This window comes from Pinus tabuliformis, chromosome 4_2, assembly GCF_031772625.1.
Source record: "Pinus tabuliformis cultivar Carrire ecotype Pingquan chromosome 4_2, CPIR1, whole genome shotgun sequence".
NCBI classification, from domain to species: domain Eukaryota; kingdom Viridiplantae; phylum Streptophyta; class Pinopsida; order Pinales; family Pinaceae; genus Pinus; species Pinus tabuliformis.
Genome location: NC_142304.1, coordinates 377,870,547 through 377,897,379, shown reverse-complemented (window position 1 = coordinate 377,897,379; position 26,833 = coordinate 377,870,547).

The following is a 26,833-nucleotide window of genomic DNA, read 5'->3' as shown; positions in this document are numbered from 1 at the left end:
GGATAAGTTCTTCCACTTGATAAGATACTCCAAAATTGATCGATTTCGTAGCTGTCGAGTCCTTTTTTCTGTGATTTCTTCTGGTTCCAATATTTTTTTCTTCCTTGTCAAGTTCTGGCAATATTGTTTGAACTGGGAGCTTGTCGCCTATAACCTTCTTTAAACATGAAACATGGAAAACTGGGTGCAATCGAGAAGCTACAGGAAGCTCCAATTTGTATGCCATAGTACCAATCTTTTGCAACACCTTGTATGGACCATAATACTTTGGTGATAATTTATTATCCTTCTTAGCTTGCTTGAGGGACAATTGCTTATATGGTTGTAGTTGTAGGAATACCCAATCACCTACATCAAAACTTCTTTCGCTGCAATGTTGATCTGCCTGTTGTTTCATTCTATTCTATGCCAACACGAGGTTATCCTTTAAGAGTTGGAGGACTTGTTGTTGATGTTCAATGTGATGTTCCACTGCTTGAACCTTAGAATTTTCTCTTAAATATGATGTGATGGATGGTGGCTAATATCCATAAAGTGCCATAAATGGGGTCATTTTTGTTGCTGTATGGAAGGAAGTGTTATACCACCATTCAGCGAGAGGCAACCATTTGACCCATTGTGTCTATTTATCAGATACAAAACAACGAAGATATCCTTCCAAACATTTGTTTACTATCTCAGTTTTCCCATCAGATTGAGGATGATAAGATGAGCTATGAGCTAACTGAGTACCAAGACAAGAAAATAATTCTGTCCAAAAATTTCCAGTGAAAATGGGATCTCTTTCACTTACAATAATCTTTGGGTTTAGCTTTTGAATTGTTTCCATAAATGTAGTAGATACTGTACTGGCTTTAAATGGATGTGATAATGCACAAAAGTGTGCATACTTGGTAAGTCTGTCAACTACCACCATGATGACACTCTTTCCCTCAGACTTGGGTAAACCTGTGATAAAATCCATTGAAATCTCCTCCCAACATTGGCTTGGAATGGATAAAGGTTGTAATAGACCTGGGGTCTTAATTGTTTCAACTTTATTTTGTTGGCAAACCAAACATTCTGCCACAAACTTTTGAATATCCGATTTAAATCCATCCCAAAAAAATTCCTTCTTAACCCTGTGGTAAGTTTTTAAAAATCCTGAGTGCCCTCCTAAGGGAGAAGTGTGCAATTCCATAAGAATCTTTTGTTTTAGTTGGGAATTCTTACAGAGGTATAAGCGATCTTTGTACCATAAAGAATCATTTTGCCAGCTAAATGTATCAGACGTACTAGAATCTTGTTGTAACTTGAGAATAAGTGCCCACACTTCTTCATCATTCTTCCATTCCTCCCTTGCTTCGTTTATCCAATCTGGTTGGATAATAGAAATGGCACACAACAATGCTTCCACATCCTCATCCTTTCTTGAGAGTGCATCTGCCACCACATTTTGTTTCCCTTTTTTGTAGATGATTTCAAAGTCATAACCCAACATCTTTGTGACCCACTTTTGTTGCTCTTCAGAGGATAATCTTTGTTCTAAAAATTATTTAAGGCTATCATGATCTATTTTTACCTTGAAGTGTCTTCCCATTAGGTAGGGTCACCATTTCTTAAGTGCATGGAGTATTGCCAACATTTCCTTCTCATAAATAGCTTTGCGTAAAAACTTTCCCTTGATTGGACGACTTTCAAAAGCAATGGGTCTTTCATCTTGCATTAAAACAGTACCAATTCCATTTCCTGAAGCATCACATTCCACAATAAAGGTTTTTGTGAAGTCTGGTGTAGCTAAGACCGGTGCTTGGCACATTGCCTCTTTAAGATGTTTTAAGGCCTTTGTTGCTTCTGGAGTCCATGAAAATGCATCTTTCTTCAATAATGTTGTTAGAGGTGCTATTATTCTCCCATAATTCTTAACAAACTTGCGATAATACCCTGTCAACCCGAGAAATCCTCAAAGATGCTTTATGGATGTGGGGATTTTCCATTCCTTAATGGCTTTAATTTTTCTAGGGTCTACCTTAACTCCTTCATGAGATACAATATGACCCAGATATTCCACCTCTTGTACTCCAAAGGAACATTTGGATCTTTTTGCATATAATTGTTTCTCCTCCAATAGTTTTAGCACCTTGTCAACATGTTCAACATGATCCTTCCAAGACTTGCTGTAGATTAGTATATCATCAAAAAATACTAACAAAAATTTTCTAAGGAATGGTTTGAAAATGGATTTCATCAAACCTTGAAATGTTGAAGGTGGATTGGTAAGGCCAAAAGGCATGACCAAAAATTCATAATGACCCTCATGAGTTCTAAATGCTATTTTTGGAATGTCTTCAGTCTTCATTCTGATTTGATGATATCCTGAACGAAGATCCAACTTGGTGAAGTAAATTGATCCATGCAATTCATCCAGTAATTCATCAATGACAGGAATGGGAAACTTATCTTTAATAGTGAGCTTGTTGAGCTCCCTATAATCCGGACACATGTGCCATGATCCATCCTTCTTGTGCACCAATACTACTGGAGCAGAGAAAGAACTTTGACTTGGTTGAATTATAACAGCCTCTAGCATTTCTGCAACCATACATTCAATTTCACTCTTTTGGGCATAGGGATATCTGTACGGCCTGATGTTTGGAGGAACACTTCCTAGAATCAGATGAATAGCATGATCATGATCACGAATAGGTGGGAGACCTTTGGGAGTCTCAAATACCTTAAAATGATTGTTCAAGACTTTTTGGAGATCTGGAGAAATAGATGATTCCAATGTGGAAACATCTAGCGAACATAATTGTGCAATTACACCCCTTTGTTCCTTTTTTAGAAGCTTTGTCATACCGTTAGAGCTTATTATCTTTCCTGGTTTCCCTGCAATACCCCTTAATTCAACTTCCTTTCCTTCCATAGAAAATTTCATGAAAATTTCTTGAAAATTAAAAGCTATTGTACCCAAGGATTGTAGCCATTGGACTCCTAGTACAACATCAGCACCTCCCATTGGAATGGAAAGCATTGGGCTAGTCAATACATATTCTCCCATGGATAGCTTGATATTATGGCACTTTCCAGAGAATTTATTGTTCCTCCATTTGCAACCATCACTTGACACTCTGGTGCTGGATATAAGAAGCAATTCAATTCTTTTGCTACCTTACAATCAATAAAATTGTGGGTACTTCCTGAATCAATCAACACTATTACCTTTTTCTTCTTGATTTGTCCTTCTATCTTGATGGTTTGAGTAGTGGTAATTCCAGCCAATGAATTACAAGATATGGTCAGATCCATTTCTTCTTTATCTAGGCTTTGTTCCTTGAGTATATCCTCTTCTTTTGACCTTTCTTGCTCCTTTTCTTCTTCCTCTTCGCAATCTATGTAGAATAATTTCTTCTCAGCACACTTATGACCGTTCGTGTATTTGCTATCACAACTGTAACAAAGCCCTTTTTCTCTTTTTTCTTCTAATTGTTGTGGTGTCAACCTTATAGGTTGTGGAAGATTAGGGGCAACAACACTTCCATCTTTATAGTTGTGAGTGGTATGCTTCCTGGTTGCCATAATTTTGCTTTCTATTTTTCTTGCTAACCTGAATGCCTTCTCTAATGAATTAGGTTTCCAAAGGAAAACATCATGTTGGATATTATCCTTTAAAGACCCTATGAACACATCAATCCTATGCTCCTCTGAAATATCTTTTACCCTTATGTTCAATTTTTGGAACTCCTTAATGTGCTCCATTATTGAACCCTTTTGTTTGAGACTTATCAATTGGCTAAAAAAAGTGTTGCTTTTTGTATCTTCATAATGTGCTGTCAATTCTTCCATAAAAATTGCCCAAGTGATAATTTGTTTACGAGAGCAAAGCCATTGATACCATACAAACTGATTTGGTTCCAAATATAAAGTTGCAATACATACCTTTTTTGTGTTTTGCACATTATTGAGATCGAAAAATTGCTCCATCTGTAATATCCATGTTGCGGGATCCTTGCCATCAAACTTCCTCATATCGATTTTTGTAATATGGTGGGTCTTCGATCCCACATTGGATTCTATGAAATCATGATTAAAATTTCTTTTGTTCGCATCATGAGTTTTCTTTACAACCTTTTCACCATTAGTAAGTATTTCTTGTAGAAAATTTGTTAAATCTGTCTTCAAATCTTCCATGCCTCTCTTCAAATCTGTCTTCAAATCTATCTTCAAATCATCCATATTAGCTTCCATGCCCTTTATCTTAGATTCCACGCCATTTATCTTAGCTTCTGTTAGCTTTTGTGACCGTGACATTTGTTGCACTATTCTTGTAATTTTGATATATCATGTAGCATTTCTTCCTCTTCTTCATGAGTGATGCTAGGGCTTTCAGGTTGCTTACTAGGTGTTTGCATTTTCTTTCCTCGAGGCATCCGTTACCGATAATAATGCTCTACTATGCCCTTTGAATTCCTTCAAAGTAAATTTTCAAACCAATCTTAAGCAAAAATTTAAAAGAATCTACACACCTTTTTTCACTTTGTAGGAGCTTGATATTGCCTCTGATTTATCTCTGTACATTCAGATCATCGAGTTCTAAAATTGCAACCTACAGTAGCCCTCTATGTCCTCTTTCCAATGCCACCAATCTGATCCAAATTGGATTCTCCAAGGAAGAGTTATGTAAAATCTCCCACAGTGACCTGATTATAGACTAGTTCAGTAGATCGAACTTGTGCGACATGCCCCGAGTCACTGTTTCGACCTTTGGCTCTGAAAAATATATACAAGAAACTATAGTCCGTTCTATTTTTGTACCTTCTTACGAAATTTCAATCAGATACTCAGAGAGAAATTTATGACGATTTTCCCCAGGTCACCAGTTTGGAATGAAATTCAGGAGTCTACAAGAAGACCAACTTCCTCAGATCATATCTCTGCAAATATAGCACGAATAGATCTGAAATTCGGACCCAAGATTCAGCGCGATTTCTTCTCAAATGGAGTTTTTTTAGCTTCTGAAAAATCGCAGAAAAAAAGTTATAGCGAAAATGCCACAATGACCTATTTGGAGCAGCGAAACCCTAGAATCCAAAGCTCTGATACCAAATGTTATGAAACCAGCTCAAGAAAAGATAGAAAAGATAGATCAACGCCTTAGAATTTAGCCTCTTCGAGGGGGCAACCTCATTTACATTACATAAATGAACAATTCTTGGATGATTCAAATGACAAAACCTCCTTTCTATATAGGAGTCTAAGGAGTCACAATATAACCCAACGGACCTAACAATAATAATATAAAGCCACAAAAATAACAATAGAGGGATTCTATGGGGCACAGTAATAACAATACGGGGATAATAGGGGCACAACAATATTAATAATGGATGAAACTACAATATTAATGAGGTAATCACTAGTATTATAGGGACCCAACGGTGGGAAAAGACAAGGAATGTAAAAATATAAACCACCAATAATTCTTGGTTTTCAGTTAAGTTTTTTTGTATAGTGTCACACGGAATAAGTCGATCTTGCAGACAAGATAGACCTTCCTAGAATCTAAAGAAGACCTAATGACAAGCAAACCAACTAGACACTATCTTTCTCTAAATATGCTTTGATAAACAATGGCAAACAAGTGTTTTTAGGACCTACCTTAGGTCCAACGCAAGCTTGTCGATGCCCTCGCTCCTTCGATCCAAATGAGCTCCTTTGTCACGAATCTGCAAACACAAACAAGGCAAAAAAATTAAATAGCACCTGAAAAGCCAATTGCATAAAACATATTTAACATGAAAGTCAAGGAGTCCATGAAACAAATAACATGAGATACTTGTTGAGAAAAATGAGTTTGATTGTATTAATTCAAAAGAAGAAGAACTTTACAACCTTTGCCTTGACACTGTACAAGCTCCTCCTAGGGTCCAGCAAGAAGTCTCCTCTACTTTTACAAGTTTCACTCACTCCCCAATGAAGCCAAAAAGGTATGTGATCTCTCCTCTTAAGCTCAACTAGGAAGTCTTGATTTCACCAGCATTTACCCTCAAAAATGTTCAGCTTCTAACCTACTTAGCAACCAGCCCAATGCCTGTATTTATAGTGCAATGGAGGGAGGTTACTAGGTCCTCCTTCAAAGGGATAAAGCCCTCCTTCAAAGGGATAGCTCCTCTCATCAAGGGATTAGCTCCTTCTCTTTTGGGATGCATGAACCACCTCAGAGCGAACAATCCACGTCAAAATTCCTTCTAGAAACCTCTAGAATTAACCCAAAGTGAGTTTTTAAAGATAAAACTTGTGCCTTTTGACTTTCACAGGGGTCCGCACCTACACCATTAGGGACAGAGCGGGAAGGTCCGCAATTTTTGTACACAGAAGGTGCGGGACCGCAGGTGACAGTGAGAGAAAGTGCGGAACCAAAGTTACATTGATTTTTAATGTCTTTCTCTCATTTTCAAAGCTTGATTTGAAGAGCTGAGGTCTGAGACTTGCTTAGGAGGACAGTACAAGTGATGATAGACCAGTACTGACTGCAAATAATCATGGTGACGATATTTTTGTGTAACAGATTGCCCCCTAAAGTGCGAAGTTTGTAGCAGATGAGGATTTCATTGATCATTTAGGAAGAGTGAAGTACTTTATCATTTCGAGGATCATCTTGTGGAGAGCTCGGTTGGAACCTGTAAAACATTCAATGCAAGATATATATATGAGATCATATCATCGCTAAGGTAGGCATTCCCATACTCAGATCAAAACTAACTAGAAAACTAACTATTGCTCTGATACAGGAATGATATTGTAAAACATCACAAGTATAGACTCATGTGGACACAGTATGGACGCAGCCATCTGTTTATGGATCGTCCATTATATAATGAATACAAAATTCCTCACAGCCTGGATTGTGGAAACTAGATCCAGGGTCTTCATTTCTACTTCCCGAAACAGTACGATTCTATCCATGCGAATGAATGTGTTGATGTCGAACATGGTAGAAACCACTTGATTACCAGTCAATGATGTAAATTGTTAACAAGTGTGAGAGAAACCACCAGTGATGTCAATGGCTCTCAAAGTACCCAGTACAATCCATGAGATGCGAATAAATGTGTTGATGTCGAACATGTCACGGAATCCTTTGATCGAAAGTCAATGATGTAAATTGTCGTCAAAGGCGAGAAACCTGCCATTGAGGCATGTAGATCTCAAGGTACTGACGATTCCTAGATCATCTTTCTAGATAATGAGCTAATGTCGATAGAAAGCGATCCGTCGTAGGCAAGCCCACAACACGAAATCATAGATCAAGTTGGAGAAATTTAGTTGCAAGGACTGACTCAAGGATGGTCAAGATGGATGACAGATATTTTGCAGATGAATGGCTTATTGGAAGTAAACTCTTGAACACATAACGACACGGTAGATGGTTTGGTGACAATTGACCCAAAGTTAATACCCAGAAACTGGCTAAAGACTTTCAATGTGGTTTGATCAACTGTTAGGCAAAGGATTTCCCAACCCAGGTGAATAAAAGTGTCGTGTTCAAGATTGGTTACAAAGTATGACAAGCAGACTCATTTTTCTCTCTTTTCCCCCACCATTTCTGGCAAGTACCTCTTTATTTTTGACAAGCTTGAGGAGGATAACATTTGCTTGATTATAAGCTCATCCTTCGTATGAGTCCAACTTAGTTTAAATTCGAACCCTAAGAAGGAGTGGTTCGTTCCTGTTTGTAATTGAACAGGTCCTTTACTGTGAAATTTTAACGAGTCCAGTATAGGAGAAACTCGGCGTTTTTCAATTTTAGAGATTCTGAAAAACTTAAGAAGACTCCAGGGTTGACCTTTTTCATAAATTTGTGTCTCCCAAGCCCAAAAAAGTATAAAATAATACTTGAGAGAACCGCTTAATCTTTTACAACCAAGGAGTACTTTTCGTCATTAGCACCTTTGACCCGAAAAAGTAAAAAAGCGATCAATGACATGTCATTTTATAACCGATATCGAATTTGAAACGACAAAAATCCAGCAATCTTTTCATGTTTTTACGATCGGAAAAGAGTTGTAAGTGGACCATCTTTTAATTTCGTTTTAACGAGTTTAAAAGAAACACTCGGCAATCTTTTCATGTTTCAGGAGTCAGAAAAGAACTTAAAGGTGACTCTAAATGTTTTTTCGTCAAAAATGATAGATTTCGCCTGAATAATCCGTTATCCTGCACAAAAACACAAACATTACTCATACCTGTTTGAAATAGATAAAAATGTTGCAAAAATACCTTTTCAAAGTGAAACATAAACAAATTTGCAATTTATTTACTCAAAAAAAAATTTAAAAGGGCCTTTGTCAATTCATTTTTACCATTTTAGTTTGGGTGAGAAAATAGTGCTTTTTCTCATAAAACTTCCCGTGAAGATTGCAGAAAATCCAATCGTCGGAATCGAACGCCGTCTTCTCCAGGTAATCCACATCATCCCACTCTTCATTTTTAACCGTTTGATTTTTTGTTTTAGTCATTTATTTCATTTTTGGGAGGGTTTTTAGGCATAAAACCTGCGCGCGAGGGCCTGCAGGTTTACCACTACTGGCCTGCGGACACCGACTTTTTCTCCATTGGGAAAAAGCTCGAGGTCCGCACCTTCCATGTAGACAAAGTGTTGTCCCACGCACTGTGTCTAACTTGGAGGGTGCGGTCCCCGTCGCAAGGGTTTTTAACCCAAAAATTCTCAAAAATGGACCAATCAAAATAATTTCTAGCATTTTAATTTATCCTTATATTGATGCAGAGAGTACATCATGCTATATTGGCGTGAACGAGAGCATGAGGACGTGGATGCTGCCGCATGGAATCATCAGCCTTCACTTGATGATTTGAGGGTGTGCGGCTTGTACAAATTCTGGGCCATTCCTGGCATGAGGGCTCAGGTGGATTTCTTACATTGGATGGTTGACAGATGGAGCGTACAGGACCAGTGCTTGTTCATTGGTGGCCACCAGCTCGAAATCAAGCTGGCGGACATATATTTCTTGACTGGTTTGCCTAAGAGAGGCGAAGACTTGACTCTGTTTGGGGCTAGGGCAGGTGGCCAGTCTGTCAATAGCCTCAGGCTAGAGTACTGCAACAGCCAGGCTAGAGACAAAGGGATAGACTAAAGACCATATCCCGTCCTGAGCTCATGGTGATTGTGTTCACTCTCACCAGACTTTGCGGAGCTGCCGCATTACATATTGCCACCGGATCCCATATGCGTATGGCAGTTGATTGCTTTCGAGGCACCATCTTCAACTGGTGCGATGCCGTGTTGGCCAATGTGAAAGGCCAACTGACCAAGGCCAAGAACGGACGACTAAAGACCTTTGGTTATGGGGCTTTGGTCATGAGTTTTGGCCTGGAAAGGGTTCCTATGCTGATCCCACAACACCTTACATTTGGAGCTGGGCTTCCTCGAGAGCCCAAACTGATGTGATGGGTCGCAGTTATGGCCCGTCACCCGGACGAGAGGACAGAGATTGCTCGATTCAAACCTGAGTATTTCCAATGGCTGGAAAACCAGGTCTTTTCTATTCAGGACTTCCCTTACGCTAGGATAGATTTTCGTGCTGACCCAGACATGGTTCTTCCACCAGGAGAGCAGTGGGATGAGTCAGGTAAAATTCTTTTCAACATTTTTCTATTTTAATTTTTAATTTTTTGTTATTTTTCGATCGTCTCAAAACTGATAGTAAAAAATTTCAAATGCAGATGTGGGTCCACAGCGACCAGCCGCTCTCCGGCCTTACGAGAGGAAGCAACAAGTTGCACCCGCGCTAGCCCCACAGGATGAATTAGTAGAGGTTTTGGCCGAGTTGGAGGGTCATCTCGAGCACTTGATAGGAGATATTCCTGAGACCACTATAGATGACATTCCTCGTCGACTTCAGCGCTATGTGATTGGGGTCCCAGGACCTTTTAGGAGGTTCCTTTGCAAGGTGGCCCATGCAGTGGTTTCCTATAGAGATCATCACCAGTGATAGGATGATCGCCTATTGTGGGCACATGTGACATTTTTGTTTTTTTTACTTATCCTTTTTGTCGATCATAAGGTGTTTTTCAACCTATGATCGAGGACGATGTATTTTTTGACACACACACACACACATATATATATATATATATATATATATATATATATATATATATATATATATATATATATATATCACTATTATCGGCTTATCTTGTAAGTCATGTTATGTAATGGTTTTAAATTTACATGTATGATTATTGCAAATGTCTATTTAACATTTGAGAAGCAATTGCATCTGCTAATGTATTTAAAGATCTTGGAATATGCTGATATTCAATATAATCAAATTCACGTTCCAAGAGACGCACTCTAAAAAATAATCTTAATAACACTGGATTTCTAATGGCATACACTCTATTAAGCTGTAATACAACGAGTTCAAAATCTAACCTCACTATCAAACTCCAAATCCCAAATGAAATAGATTCAGATAATAACTCAATCACTGCACTATACTCGGCAATGTTGTTTGTTGTTTGACCGAGGCTTACCCCATGCATAGATACTAACTCGTCAGAGGGCGAATAGATAACCCAAGCTGCGGAAGAGATGTTCTGTGTATTACGACAAGCACCATCAGCGAAACCAATGTATGTTTGGAGAGGCATCGACATCTGCAATATCAAGAGTAAAACCAAGATAAGCAGGAATAATGACGAAAAACACTCTCTAAGCTAAGCACACTGTTTTAACTAAACAGACCAGCTAGAAAGAAAAACTATCCTAACTAAAAATCTCCATACCCATTCTTTTAAGCATAATACCTCTTCAAGTAAAGGCCATTTCTGGGTTTACCCAAAGAGTCCCCATCAAAGTCTACCAATTCATAGGCCCCTTTGGCTAGCTTTCACTTGACCACATAGGGACCATGCCATATAGGAACGAATTTTCCAGCGCCTAATTTATCATTAGCTTGATCATAAACTAAGACTAGATCTCCTTCCAAAAAATTTCGAGGGGTCACATTTCGATCATACTGAGCTTTCATGCGTTTTGCGTGAGTCTCGATCACCAATGCAACATCACATAGATTCTCATCTAATTGAGCCAAGTATAACAAACGCTTTTCCTCTTCGGAAGTCGCTGGAAATAACTCGATGGCCATTTGCAGTGATGGGATTTCGCATTCAATGGGTAACACAGCTTCCAAACCATAGACTAGTTGGAAAGGAGTGAACCCTGTTGATGTTTTTACTGAGGTTCGGTACGCCCAAAGCGCTGAAAATAGCATGTTGTGCCAATTCAACCGATGAATCCCAATGATTCGTCAGATCATGATAACTAAAACTTTGTTGATGGATTCAACCAGACCATTTGCTTGTGGATAATAAGGGGTTGAACTATCGTGACGTAAACCAAGCTGGCCTGTAACTTCGGTCATCATAACGTTTCGAAAATAACGCCCATGATCAGTGATTATTGCTTGTGGGACACCAAACCTAGCAATTATATGATTGAACACGAAAATTCCAGCAGTCTTGCTGTCTGCCTCAAATGTAGGCATCGCCTCGGCCCACTTAGTAAAATAATCTACCGCAAGGATGATATACGCATGCCCCCCGGCCGAGTGAGGGTTACATGTAATAAAATCGATACCCCATTTGGCAAAAGGACCAACAACAATTATAGGGTGGAGAGGAGCAGGTGGAGCGCGCATCTTACGATCAAAAATTTGGCAGTTGTGGCATTTTCGGACCGCCGTAATACAATCTTTAAATAAAGACGGCCAGAAGTAGCCAGCACGCAATATCTTTTGGGCTGTGGAAAACCCAGACATATGACAGCCACACGCTCTAGAGTGACAGTCATTTAGAATCCTTTCAACTTCCTCATGAGTTAAGCAACGTCGAAAAATGGAATCCGCCTCACGGCGATAAAGAGTATCTCCAATAATCCTGAATTGTTGGGACTGGAATTGAATTTTTCGACGTTCTGACCTTGAAATTTCTAGCCGAAAGGATTGGGTCTGGAGATAAATGATGATATCCCCATGCCACGGATCTAAAGTGCTGATTAGAAACAAGGATTCGTCCACAATGGGCTCCTCCGCCACAGTTTCCGTGTCAGCACGCGAGAAGTCACACATTAATTCCGCAAAAACTAAAGATTTCTTAGACTTAGATTTCTCAAATTCTAAGTCGAACTCCTGCAGGATAACAATCCATTTAGAGTACTTGCCCCCTAGCAATTTCTTGGTCAAAATGTAGATCATAGGGTTGCAATCCGAAATTACTGTAGTTTTACGTAGTAGAATGTAGTGACGAAAACGTTGGACAGCTTGTACAGCTGCCAATGCCAATTTCTCCACATGTGAGTATTTTAGCTCAGTTGGATTTAAAGTTCGACTAAGGTAATATATCACATGTTCAATTCCGAATTCATCTTCCTAAACTAAAACCATTCCAATGGTGGAATGAGAGGCGGCAAGATACAAGAAGTAATCATGGTTGTAGTTGGGAGGATGCAACAATGGTGCATGGGTCAACGCGTGTTTGAGTGCATCAAAAGATTTCTGAGCTATCTCATCCCAATAGAATGGAGTATTTTGCTTCAACAACCGGGTAAAACCCTTTGTAACCTCGGCGTAGTTAGGAATGAATCGTCGTAAAAAGTTTGCTTTCCCTTGCAAACTTTGGAGTTGGCGAAGACTCGAAGGAGGAGGCAATTCGATGATAGCTTCGACCTTCGAGGGATCAACGCGAATGCCGGCTTTCGAAACTACAAACCCCAGCAATCGACCTATTTCTATACAAAAGACACATTTGTGTGGGTTCAACCGAATACGATAATTCCTACACCTCATAAAGATTGCTCATAAATGGACGAGGTGATTAGCTTGATGTAATGAATGAGCAGGGAAGTCATCGAGATAGGGTTGCACAATGTGATTGATGTCATGAAACGCATAAGACATCGCTCTTTGAAAAGTTGGTCCGACATTCTTAAGCCCAAAAGGTAATTTGCAATAAGCAAATGTCCCCTATGGACAAATGAAATCCGTTTTTGGTTGATCGGCAGGTAGAATATTGATTTGATTATTTTCCTTGTTTTTACTTTGACCTGAGAAACTGTGTTTTTGTTTTTGCTTTTGGCTTGTTGTGTGTAAAATTGGGTAGAGTTTGTAGATCCAGGGTTATTTTTTGTTTTTCATAGCTTTGGGAGAGGACCGCACCCTAGCCGTTTGACACAGAGTGTACCTACCCGCAGCTTGGCTTTTAGCACAGAGCGGGACTGCACCTGTGTCATCTGTAGGCCTGCGGACCCTGTCAAAATTTTGAAAAACCCTAAGATTTCCTCTGTTAGTCCAGCAAGAAATTGTTATCCACTGCCCAGACCTGCATATAAATTGTCACATTTTGTCACACGGAATAAGTCGATCTTGCGGACAAGATAAACCTTCCTAGAATCTAAAGAAGACCTAATGACAAGCAAACCAACCAGACACTATCTTTCTCTAAATATGCTTTGATAAACAATGGCAAACAAGTGTTTTTAGGACCTACCTTAGGTCCAATGCAAGCTTGTGGATTCCCTCGCTCCTTCGATCCAAATGAGCTCCTTTGTCGTGAATCTGCAAACACAAACAAGGCAAACAAATTAAATAGCACCTGAAAAGCCAATTGCATAAAACATATTTAACATGAAAGTCAAGGAGTCCATGAAACAAATAACATGAGATACTTGTTGAGAAAATGAGTTTGATTGTATTAATTCAAAAGAAGAAGAACTTTACAACCTTTGCCTTGACGTTGTACAAGCTCCTCCCAGGGTCCAGCAAGAGGTCTCCTCTACTTTGACAAGTTTCACTCACTCCCCAATGAAGCCAAAAAGGTATGTGATCTCTCCTCTTAAGCTCAATTAGGAAGTCTTGATTTCACCAACATTTACCCTCAAAAATGTTCAGCTTCTAACCTCCTTAGCAACCAGCCCAATTCCTGTATTTATAGTGCAGTGGAGGGAGGTTACTAGGTCCTCCTTCAAAGGGATAAAGCCCTCCTTCAAAGGGATAGCTCCTCTCATCAAGGGATTAGCTCCTTCTCTTTTGGGATGCATGAACCACCTCAAAGCGAACAATCCACGTCAAAATTCGTTCTAGAAACCTCTAGAATTAACCCAAAGTGAGTTTTTAAAGATAAAACTTGCGCCTTTTGACTTTCACAGGGGTCCGCACCTACACCGTTAGGGACAGAGCGGGCAAGTTCGCAATTTTTGTACACAGAAGGTGCGGGACCGCAGGTGACAGTGAGAGAAAGTGCGGAACCAGAGTTACATTGATTTTTAATGTCTTTCTCTCATTTTCAAAGCTTGATTTGAAGAGCTGAGGTCTGAGACTTTCTTAGGAGGACAGTACAAGTGATGATAGACCCATACTGACTGCAAATAATCATGGTGACGATATTTTTGTGTAACAGATTGCCCCCTAAAGTGCGAAGTCTGTAGTAGATGAGGATTTCATTGATCATTTAGGAAGAGTGAAGTACTTATCATTTCAAGGATCATCTTGTGGAGAGCCCGGTTGGAACCTGTAAAAACATTCAATGCAAGATATATATATGAAATCATATCATCGCTGAGGTAGGCATTCCCATACTCAGATCAAAACTAACTAGAAAACTAACTATTGCTCTGATACAGGAATGATCTTGTAAAACATCACAAGTATAGACTCATGTGGACACAGTATGGACGTAGCCATCTGTTTATGAATCGTCCATTATATAATGAATACAAAATTCCTCGTAGCCTGGATTGTGGAAACTAGATCCAGGGTCTTCATTTCTACTTCCCGAAACAGTATGATTCTATCCATGCGAATGAATGTGTTGATGTCGAACATGGTAGAAACCACTTGATTACCAGTCAATGATGTAAATTGTTAACAAGTGTGAGAGAAACCACCAGTGATGTCAATGGCTCTCAAAGTACCGAGTACAATCCATGAGATGCAAATAAATGTGTTGATGTCGAACATGTCACGGAATTCTTTGATCGAAAGTCAATGATGTAAACTGTCGTCAAAGGCGAGAAACCTGCCATTGAGGCATGCAGATCTCAAGGTACTGACGATTTCTAGATAATGAGCTGATATCGATAGAAAGCAATCTGTCGTAGGCAAGCCCACAACATGAAATCATAGATCAAGTTGGAGAAATTTAGTTGTAAGGACTGACTCAGGGATGGTCAAGATGGATGACAGATATTTTGCAGATGAATGGCTTATTGGCAGTAACCTCTTGAACACATAACGACGCGGCAGATGGTTTGGTGACAATTGACCCAAAGTTAATACCCAGAAACTGGCCGAAGACTTTCAATGTGATTTGATCAACTGTTAGGCAAAGGATTTCCCAACCCAGGTGAATAAAAGTGTCGTGTTCAAGAGTGGTTACAAAGAATGACAAGCAGACTCATTTTTCTCTCTTTTCCCCCACCATTTCTGGCAAGTACCTCTTTATTTTTGACAAGCTTGAGGAGGATAACATTTGCTTGATTATAAGCTCATCCTTTGGATGAGTCCAACTTAGTTTAAATTCGAACCCTAAGAAGGAGTAGTTCGTTCCTGTTTGTAATTGAACAGGTCCTTTACTGTGAAATTTTAACGAGTCCAGTATAGGAGAAACTCGGCGTTTTTCAATTTTAGAGAGTCTGAAAAACTTAAGAAGACTCCAGGGTTGACCTTTTTCGTAAATTTGTGTCTCCCAAGCCCGAAAAAGTATAAAATAATACTTGAGAGAACAACTTGATCTTTTACAACCAAGGAGTACTTTTCGTCATTAGTGCCTTTGACCCGAAAAAGTAAAAAAGCGATCAATGACACGTCATTTTATAACCGATATCGAATTTGAAACGACAAAAATCCGGAAATCTTTTCATGTTTTTACGGTCGGAAAAGAGCTGTAAGTGGACCATCTTTTAATTCCATTTTAACGAGTTTAAAAGAAACACTCGGCAATCTTTTCATGTTTCAGGAGTCAGAAAAGAGCTTAAAGGTGACTCTAAATGTTTTTTCGTCGAAAATGATAGATTTCGCCTGAATAATCCGTTATCCTGCACAAAAACACAAACATTACTCATACCTGTTTGAAATAGATAAAAATGTTGCAAAAATACCTTTTCAAAGTGAAACATAAACAAATTTGCAATTTATTTACTCAAAAAACTTATAAAAAGGGCCTTTGTCAATTCATTTTTACCGTTTGAGTTTGGGTGAGAAAATAGTGCTTTTGCTCAGAAAACTTCCCGTGAAGATTGCGGAAAATCCAACCGTCGGAATCGAATGTCGTCTTCTCCAGGTAATCCACATCATCCCACTCTTCATTTTTAACCGTTTGATTTTTTGTTTTAGTCATTTATTTCATTTTTGGGAGGGTTTTTAGGCATAAAACCCGCGCGCGGGGGCCCGCAGGTTTACCACTGCTGGCCTGCGGACCCCGACTTTTTCTCCATTGGGAAAAAGCTCGGGGTCCGCACCTTCCATGTAGACAAAGTGCGGTCCCATGCACTGTGTCTAACCTGGAGGGTGCGGTCCTCGTCGCAAGGGTTTTTAACCCAAAAATTCTCAAAAATGGACCAATCAAAATAATTTCTAGCATTTTAATTTATCCTTATACTTGATGCAGAGAGTACATCATGCTAGATTGGTGTGAACAAGAGCATGAGGACGTGGATGCTACCGCATGGAATCATCAGCCTTCACTTGATGCTTTGAGGGCGTGTGGCTTGTACAAATTCTGGGCCATTCCTGGCATGAGGGCTCAGGTGGATTTCTTACAATGGATGGTTGACAGATGGAGCGTACAGGACCAGTGCTTTTTCATTGGCGGCCACCAGCTCGAAATCGAGCTGGCGGACATATATTTCTTGACTGGTTTGCCTAAGAGAGGCGAAGACTTGACTCTGTTTGGGGCTAGGGTAGGTGGCCAGTCTGTCGATAGCCTCAGGCTAGAGTACTGCAACAGCCAGGCTAGAGACAAAGGGATAGACATAAAGACCATATCCCGTCCTGAGCTCATGGTGATTGCGTTCACTGTCACCAGAATTTGCGGAGCTGCCGCATTACATATTACCACCGGATCCCAGATGTGTATGGCAGTTGATTGCTTTCGAGGCACCATCTTCAACTAGTGTGATGCCGTGTTGGCCAATGTGAAAGGCCAACTGACCAGGGCCAAGAACGGACGACTAAAGACCTTTGGTTATGGGGCTTTGGTCATGAGTTTTGGCCTGGAGAGGGTTCCTATGCTGATCCCACAGCACCTTACTGTTGGAGCTGGGCTTCCTCGAGAGCCCAAACTGATGCGATGGGTCGCAGTTATGGCCCGTCACCCGGACGAGAGGACAGAGGTTGCTCGATTCAAACCTGAGTATTTCCAATGGCTGGAAAACCAGGTCTTTTCTATTCAGGACTTCCCTTATGCTGGGATAGATTTTCGTGGTGACCCAGACATGGTTCTTCCACCAGGAGAGCAGTGGGATGAGTCAGGTAAAATCCTTTTCAACATTTTTCTATCTTAATTTTTAATTTTTTTTTTATTTTTCCATCGTCTCAAAATTGATAGTAAAAAATTTCAAATAAAGATGTGGGTCCACAGCAACCAGCCGCTCTCCAGCCTTACGAGAGGAAGCAACCAGTTGCACCCGCACCAACCCCACAGGACGAATCAACAGAGGTTTTTTCCGAGTTGGAGGGTCATCTCGAGCGCTTGACAGGAGATATTCCTGAGACCACTATAGATGACATTCCTCGTCGACTTCAGCGCTATGTGATTGGGGTCCCGGGACCTTTTAGGAGGTTCCTTTGTAAGGTGGCCCGTGCAGTGGTTTCTTATAGAGATCATCACCAGTGATAGGATGATCGCCTATTGTGGGCACATGTGACATTTTTGTTTTTTGTACTTATCATTTTTGCCGATCATAAGGTGTTTTTCAACCTATGATCGAGGACGATGTATTTTTTGACACACTCCTATATATATATATATATATATATATATATATATATATATATATATATATATCACTATCATCGGCTTATCTTGTAAATCATGTTATGGAATGGTTTTAAATTTACATGTATGATTATTGCAAATGTCTATTTAACATTTGAGAAGCAATTGCATCTGCTAATGTATTTAAAGATCTTGGAATATGCTGATATTCAATATAATCAAATTCACGTTCCAAGAGACGCACTCTCAAAAATAATCTTAATAACACTGGATTTCTAATGGCATACACTCTATTAAGCTGTAATACAACGAGTTCAGAATCTAACCTCACTATCAAACTCCGAATCCCAAATGAAATAGATTCAGATAATAACTCAATCACTGCACTATACTCGGCAATGTTGTTCGTTGTTTGACCGAGGCTTACCCCATGCATAGATACTAACTCGTCAGAGGGCGAATAGATAACCCAAGCTGCGGAAGAGATGTTCCATGTATTACGACAAGCACCATCAGCGAAACCAATGTATGTTTGGAGAGGCATCGACATCTGCAATATCAAGAGTAAAACCAAGATAAGCAGGAATAATGACGAAAAACACTCTCTAAGCTAAGCACACTGTTTAAACTAAAACACACCAGCTAGAAAGAAAAACTATCCTAACTAAAAATCTCCATACCCATTCTTTTAAGCATAATACCTCTTCAAGTAAAGGCCATTTTTGGGTTTACCCAAAGAGTCCCCGTCAAAGTCTACCAATTCATAGGCCCCTTTGGCTAGCTTTCGCTTGACGACATAGGGACCATGCCACATAGGAATGAATTTTCCAGCGCCTAATTTATCATTAGCTTGATCATAAACTAAGACTAGATCTCCTTCCGAAAAATTTCGAGGGGTCACATTTCGATCATACTGAGCTTTCATGCGTTTTGCGTGAGTCTCGATCGCCAATGCAGCATCACGTCGATTCTCATCTAATTGAGCCAAGTATAACAAATGCTTTTCCTCTTCGGAAGTGGCTGGAAGTAACTCGATGGCCATTTGCAGTGACGGGATTTCGCATTCAATGGGTAACACAGCTTCCAAACCATAGACTAGTTGGAAAGGAGTGAACCCTGTTGATGTTTTTACTGAAGTTCGGTACGCCCAAAGCACTGAAAATAGCATGTTGTGCCAATTCGACCGATGAATCCCAATGATTCGTCGGATCATGATAACTAAAACTTTGTTGATGGATTCAACCAGACCATTTTCTTGTGGATAATAAGGGGTTGAACTATCGTGACGTAAACCAAGCTGGCCTGTAAGTTCGGTCATCATAACGTTTCAAAAATGACGCCCATGATCAGTGATTATTGCTTGCGGGACACCAAACCTAGCAATTATATGATTGAACACGAAAATTGCAGCTGTCTTGCCATCTGCCTCAAATGTAGGCATCGCCTCGGCCCACTTAGTAAAATAATCTACCGCAAGGATGATATACGCATGCCCCCCAGCCGAGTGAGGGTTACATGTAATAAAATCGATACCCCATTTAGAAAAAGGACCAACGACAATTATAGGGTGGAGAGGAGTAGGTGGAGAGCGCATCTTACGATCAAAAATTTGGCAGTTGTGGCATTTTCGGACCGCCGTAATACAATCTTTAAATAAAGACGGCCAGAAGTAGCCAGCGTGCAATATCTTTTGGGCTGTGGCAAACCCAGACATATGATCGCTACACGCTCCACAGTGACAGTCATTTAGAACCCTTTCAGCTTCCTCATGAGTTAAGCAACGTCCAAAAACGGAATCCGCCCCACGGCGATAAAGAGTATCTCCAATAATCCTGAATTGTTGGGACTGGAATCGAATTTTTCGACGTTCTGACCTTGAAATTTCTGGCCGAAAGGATTGGGTCTGGAGATAAACGATGATATCCCCATACCACGGATCTAAAGTGCTGATTAGAAACAAGGATTCGTCCGCAATGGGCTCCTCCGCCACAGTTTCGTGTCAGCACGCGGGAAGTCACACATTAATTCCGCAAAAACTAAAGATTTCTTAGACTTAGATTTCTCAAATTCCAAGTCGAACTCCTGCAGGATAACGATCCATTTAGAGTACTTGCCCCTAGCAATTGCTTGGTCAAAATGTAGATCATAGGGTTGCAATCCAAAATTACCGTAGTTTTACGTAGTAGAATGTAGTGACGAAAACGTTGGACAGCTTGAACAGCTGCCAATGCCAATTTCTCCACATGTGAGTATTTTAGCTCAGTTGGATTTAAAGTTCGACTAAGGTAATATATCACATGTTCAGTTCTGAATTCATCTTCCTGAACTAAGACCATTCCAATGGTGGAATGAGAGGCGGTGAGATATAAGAAGTAATCCTGGTTGTAGTTCGGAGGATGCAACAACGGTGCATGGGTCAACGCGTGTTTGAGTGCATCAAAAGATTTTTGAGCTATCTCATCCCAATAGAATGGAGTATTTTGCTTCAACAACCAGGTAAAACCCTTTGTAACCTCGGCATAGTTAGGAATGAATCGTCGTAAAAAGTTTTCTTTCCCTTGCAAACTTTGGAGTTGGCGAAGACTCGAAGGAGGAGGCAATTTGATGATAGCTTCGACCTTTGAGGGATCAATGCGAATGCCGGATTTCGAAACTACAAACCCCAGCAATCGACCCGTTTCTATACAAAAGACACATTTGTGTGGGTTCAACCGAATACGATAATGCCTACACCTCATAAAGATTGCTCATAAATGGACGAGGTGATCAGCTCGATGTAATGAATGAGCAGGCAATTCATCGAGATAGGGTTGCACAATGTGCTTGATGTCATGAAACGCATAAGTCATCGCTCTTTGAAAAGTTGCTCCGGCATTCTTAAGCCCAAAAGGTAATTTGCAATAAGAAAATGTCCCCCATGGACAAATGAAAGCCGTTTTTGGTTGATCGGTAGGTAGAATATTGATTTGATTGTATCCGAAAAAACCGTCCATGAAGGAGAATATTTCGCTGCCGGCACAATCATCAATGATTTGATCGATATAGGGAGTTGGGTAATTGTCCTTTGGACAGGCTCGATTAATGTCCCTATAGTCGATGCATATTCTAATTGTTCCCTGTTTTTTGTTAACCGGAACAATATTCGATACCCAATCCGTTAACGGGATCGGATAAATGAAACCTGCTTTCAACAATTTTTCAACTTCTGCTTTAATTGCAGCAGCTTTTCGTGGGTGAATCTGACGCAAACGTTTCCGGATGGGTTTAGCGTCCGGGTAAGTCTTGATCTCATGAACAACAATCGCGGGATCAATTCCTGCCATTTCCTCATAGGACCAGGCAAACACGTCGCGGAATTCTTGAAATAGGGCCTTATATAGTTGAATTCGTCATCTGTACACGAGGCACCTATATGAATGTTCTCAACAATTCCGGGCTTAACCGAAATGTCAATAGGAATAGTTCGAGAGATGTTTCCCAAATTTAACTCTAAATCGGGATGTTTCATTGGATTCTGAGGTTCCTTGACATATTCAGTTGTAAAAATTGATGAGAAATCATTTTCAAAACGATCATCCTCAGGTAAAAATGAAGATCTGTGATGGAGATCTTCCCATGGTAAATCATCTACACATAGGATTTCACGAATTTGCTCGTCAGAGTGAACAAGTTCAGAAAACGTGGTTAAATCCAAGGTTGATGTGAAAAGTGATTCCTCACGGACCACATTCATTAAGTCATTTTCGGTTGAACATGGGTCGGCAAACGACTGCACGGCTTCATAGGCAATTTCATATGGACTCAAAGGCATGGCATTACCAAATGAGTCTATCTCAGATTCAGAAGGAATGATCCAAGGATCATCGTAAACAATGGTGTCTGATGTAATCATATGAATGGTTGCAAATGAAGACGATGCGTTGATTGGAGGAAAAGGAAAAGTTCCCAGTAAACCGACATCTTTAACTAGTCCTACTCCAACATCCTTATATGGGATAGTTGTTTTACCAACATGCTGAATACTCTCCGAAGAGGCTGGGTCGAATGAAAAGTAAGCCAGCTGGTCTATTGTTACGATCTTTCCATTGTGTGGAAACTTTATTACTCAAAATACCGATGAAACGACCGCTGTCATAGCGTAAGACCAACTTCGACCCAAGAGAAGGTTGTAATTTAGAGGGGCATCAACCACCTCCACATCTAGACTAATGGTTTTTCCTTCAACCCCTATAGGAAAATCTTGTAGAATGCCAAAAGGATGAAACCCACGGCCATCAAAGGCCTTTAGAATCGTCAGGGATTGGTTTAGTGATGGAGAACCAAGCGATCTCCAACATTGTATCGACATAATACACGTTGAGGCTCCCTCATCAATTACAGTCCGATGAATAGGCCTGTTTTTTACTATCACTGGTATCTGGAAAGCCATTTGATGAGGCAAACGCGGTGTACTATTTTCTAGATCGAAAATTATTAGGTTCGAGTCCTGAACATCAACAGCTCCTATAGCCGACAAAAGTAATTTGTGTTGTTCTGGACATGATTGCAGCACTTCCAAAGCCGACATTGCTGAGGGTGAAACAGCTAAATCCTCAACAATGTTATAATTCTGAGCCGCTCTCGCATGTGGATTGAAAGCTGACTTTCGAAGTATACCCTTGGTGGGCGGTTTGATTACCAAGTCTGGATTAGGTTTCTCGATCTGTAGTGGATCGGAACCGGGAGCTGAGGTTGATGGATTAGAATGAGAAGATTCTGCTTCTTTACCATCAACAGGACTTTTACTACCATAATCTTGTGAACGAGTCGCAATCCTAACATGGGACATCATCAGTATGGGTTCTTCATTGGCATTCGAGGATGAACCTATCATCTTACTGTCTTGAGCCGGAAAAGGATCCTTCAAAACAGCAGGAGTTTGGGAACCCTTGACAATCTTCGCAACCTCTGCACGATGAGGGCAGTCTCTTGTAAAATGTTCATCGTCACAAATGAGACAAGGATAACGAGGTTTGTGCTTTTCGTCATTGGATTCCGCCTTTTCAAGTTTCTCCTTTGAACTTTTGTCCATTTTATTCTTCTTCTTTCCTTTCTTCTTCCCACTGGATTTTGATTTGGCTGTAGATGACTCTACAACGTGAATATCGGCGGAAATCTCTACAGAAGAATATCCTGTTGGGGAATCAGGCAAGGTTATGATAGGGGAAGAATTCTTGGAAGACTTATTCTTACTTTTAGTGTTAATTGTGCCAATCATGCCATCGGCGGCATGAGATCCCAAAGGAGCTGCAGTGATTTGATTTTTCTTGGGAAGATCGGGGATTTTTTCGTGTAACATACCTGACTGAGTATAGACCAAGTCAAGGTACTGTGCTTGAACAATTACTTGCTCCTCAGTAACAACTCCGGCTTTAGCAACATCTTCAGTGATCTTTGGCAACAAAGATTTTACAAACCACTCGGCCAAGATCTGATCCGAAATAAATACCTTCACTAAACGCCGTCGACGTCTCCACTCATGAATATGATCTGAAATGTAAGTGGATGTCGATTGTTTTAGCGAAGTTAACAATTCCGTGCCACTGTCATATCGGACTGGCAACTGAAAATGAGTTAAAAACGAGGTTGCTAACTGACTAAAATTATAAAAAGTGCCTCGCGGTAACTCAATGTACCACTTGGCCGCGAGACCAATTAGAGTGCGCTGGAAAAGTCTAAGACGGATTGAATCATCTGTAATGGAGTTAGACGCACACCAGAGGTGGTAAGTCATCACATGGTTAGACGGGTCCTCTCCTGATTTACCTTCGAACTTGGAAATGTCACTAGGCAACTTATTCGGCATTGTCGGCCAAAACGGAAGATAATTAATGGGATCGTTCGTTAGGCGCGACAAGTCAGGTAAGTCCAAAGTTGCGATAAATGGTAACTGCCGATTAGGATCCCTAAAACTCTGGGTCATAAGACCAGCCCCATGAGGAGGATATCCATGATAACTAGAAATAGGAATCGCGTTCGGGATATTGTATCCTCCCGGAAAACCAGGATTAACCGGACCATACTGGGGTTGTTGAGGTGGTTGATAAGTGTACCCAGGGTATGGTTGATACTGATAGACTGGCTGCTACACAACAGGACCGAATTGGTACTATCCCTGGTACGGTTGATAAGTGAATTGTGGTTGACTTGTGACAACCGTACTTAAACCAGGTTGTCCTACAGGCATCTGAATCGAAGTTTGAATCGTAGATACAGATGGTGGTAAAGATGTTTGAGGAGTAGATACAGGAACAGTAGAAACCAGAGCTGTCGATACTCGAGAAGTAGGTGGGATAGATTTAATAGATGTTGCGGCAGTTGTAGCAGTCGTTTGAGGCGGAGTACGAGGTGTACTAGGCCCAGGTTGAGAAACTACCGAAGGTACAGAAGTTTGAATGTTAGACTGGACTGGTTGCTGGGGTGTACCAGAAACTAAGGGTTGTCCAGTTTGAGATGACAACTGTACACTCGGCTGCAATACCTGTTGAGCTTGTGATGGATCTCACACTATATTCATTCCAGGGTACTGACCCATAACTGGTTGAGAATACTGAGGACCATAACCGGGTTGAGGGTAGGATTGATAATTGAAAGGTACATTTCCCATTCCTTGAACATACGTTTGACCGGAGGGGGGTTGGAAACCTTGGTTCGAGCATTGACCTTGGGGTTGATACCCTTGAGGCACATACTGATACTGGGGTTGACCTTGAGGTATAAATTGATACTAGGGTTGACCTTGGGGTACATATTGAGTCTGGGGTTGACCTTGAGGAACGTATTGTCCCATAGGTGTGTACTGTCCTTGAGGTTGCCCCCCAGATGCAAACTGTGTACCTTGAGGTTGCCCCCCAAGCGTTAATTGAGGCTACCCCCCAGGCGGCAACTGGCCACCTTGAGGTTTAGGATTGGGAATAGAACTTGACATCATAAGAATTTCTTCTACACTCAATGGCTTAGTACCATTATTTCCAATTAATAACCCTTGCTCAATGGGTTGAGGAGATGCTCCCGAAAAAGTACCAGAAAGTGACTGATACCTGAAGGGAACAAAAGGACCGCCGTACAAAAAAGATTCAGACGATTGAGTAAACATGGATGATTGTCCTGCCATATTGACAGGAGTATAAAAACCTCTAGGTGTTGGGTGATAAGGAGCACGAGGTGGTGAAAAACTTAACCCTGAGTTTTCTAAAAAATTAGTCAAAGAAAGATACCAAGAACTGCTCCTAGGTGGACTGTAAAAAATTGATTCACGCTCCCTTAGCTCAAAATAGGTTGATTTTCAGGGATAGGGATGCCTACTTCTTCTTCCGGAGCAAGTTCTTCAATAGCAATAAGTCCAGAAGGAAGATCTTGGGTGATTACTCTTTCTACCCTAGGTGAACCAGGACCACTAGAAGTTGGAGAAACAAACCCCGATGTCGGAGTAGCAGAAAATTCACTTTCAGGCTCAGATATTTCAGGTTCCTCACCTATATCACTAGTAGATGAAAAGCTACCAGTAACTTCGGAAACAGACACTGACTGTGGATTATAATCTGCTACTAACGGTTGAAAATTAGGATGTACTATCAAAGAAGATTCTCCTTCTTCAGGTGACCCAACTCTACTGTCTCTAGGAGTTATGAGGACTTTCAAGCCTTCAAACTGGCTCGGGACTTCCTCAGGAGGTTGGCCCCGAAGTCTACGGGACTTCCTCAGTAACTCAGCCACGTTTACAAACTCAGGAGACTGGCCCCGAAGTCTATGGGACTGTCTTGGTAATTCAGCCACAGTTGAAAACTTTTAACTACTTCACACGCAAATAAAGTAAAATCTCAATGAAAAGCACCTAAAGTCTCTAAAGAACCAAACAAATTTGAATCACATGCCTAAAGAATCTAGGAGATCAAACACACACAAACAGTAACTTTCTGTACTGAAAACACTAGTTGGTGATGAAATCCAACGTCGCAGAGTTCAATACAGAAATGGCGGTTGGAACAGTTACCCCGACAACCTGATTAATGAATAGACTGGCACAAGTTCCTCCACTTAACCGTCTCGAGTGAAGAGAACCCCCCAGAAAATCCAAGTGAGTCTAGCTGACGTCTACTCCAGGTACAGTGGGATCTTCCCACCACTGGCACCTTAGGAAGAGTCCTAAAGAATATGGCCACTAAGGTTACCAACTGAGACAAATATACCTGGGGGAACAGTCTACGATCCGATATGCATGCAAGGGCAGAGTAGCAAGCTCAATCCCCTTGAAGGCTCCTTGACATAATCCAAGGTTTACCAACAAGTGACCCCAGGCTCCTCGACAATGGTCAATCCGAGGTTTACCATTTTTAATACGTGAATATCTGGCGTCGTTCCCAATGAGGAAGGATTGATTCCCACACTGGTTCGGACACGATCTCGTGCTTCTCCTTTAAGAGGAGCTTTCCCAGAGCATAAATGCAACAATTGGATTTCTTCCCTACCACAAGATACAACTACTTGTTTGTTTTTACTGTCTTGGAGAGTTAATTACTCTCCTATTCCAAGACACTAGCCTAAGCTAAGTTGGTGTATCAGAGCCCTAGAAATAAAAATGTTACTAGGTGAATTTTACTTTAAGCGTTAATTTTTATTGGTTTTTGTTTAAGTCAAAAGGTGCGGAGATGAAACTCGTGGTATGAAGACTCAACTCAAAATCACTAAAAATGCACCTAAGATGATTTAAACATTCTTTTTTCTTCGATGAACTTCTAAACTAAGAAAGAGTTTGAGAATGCAAATACTTTGTAAACACAAATCTTTCTCAATCAAA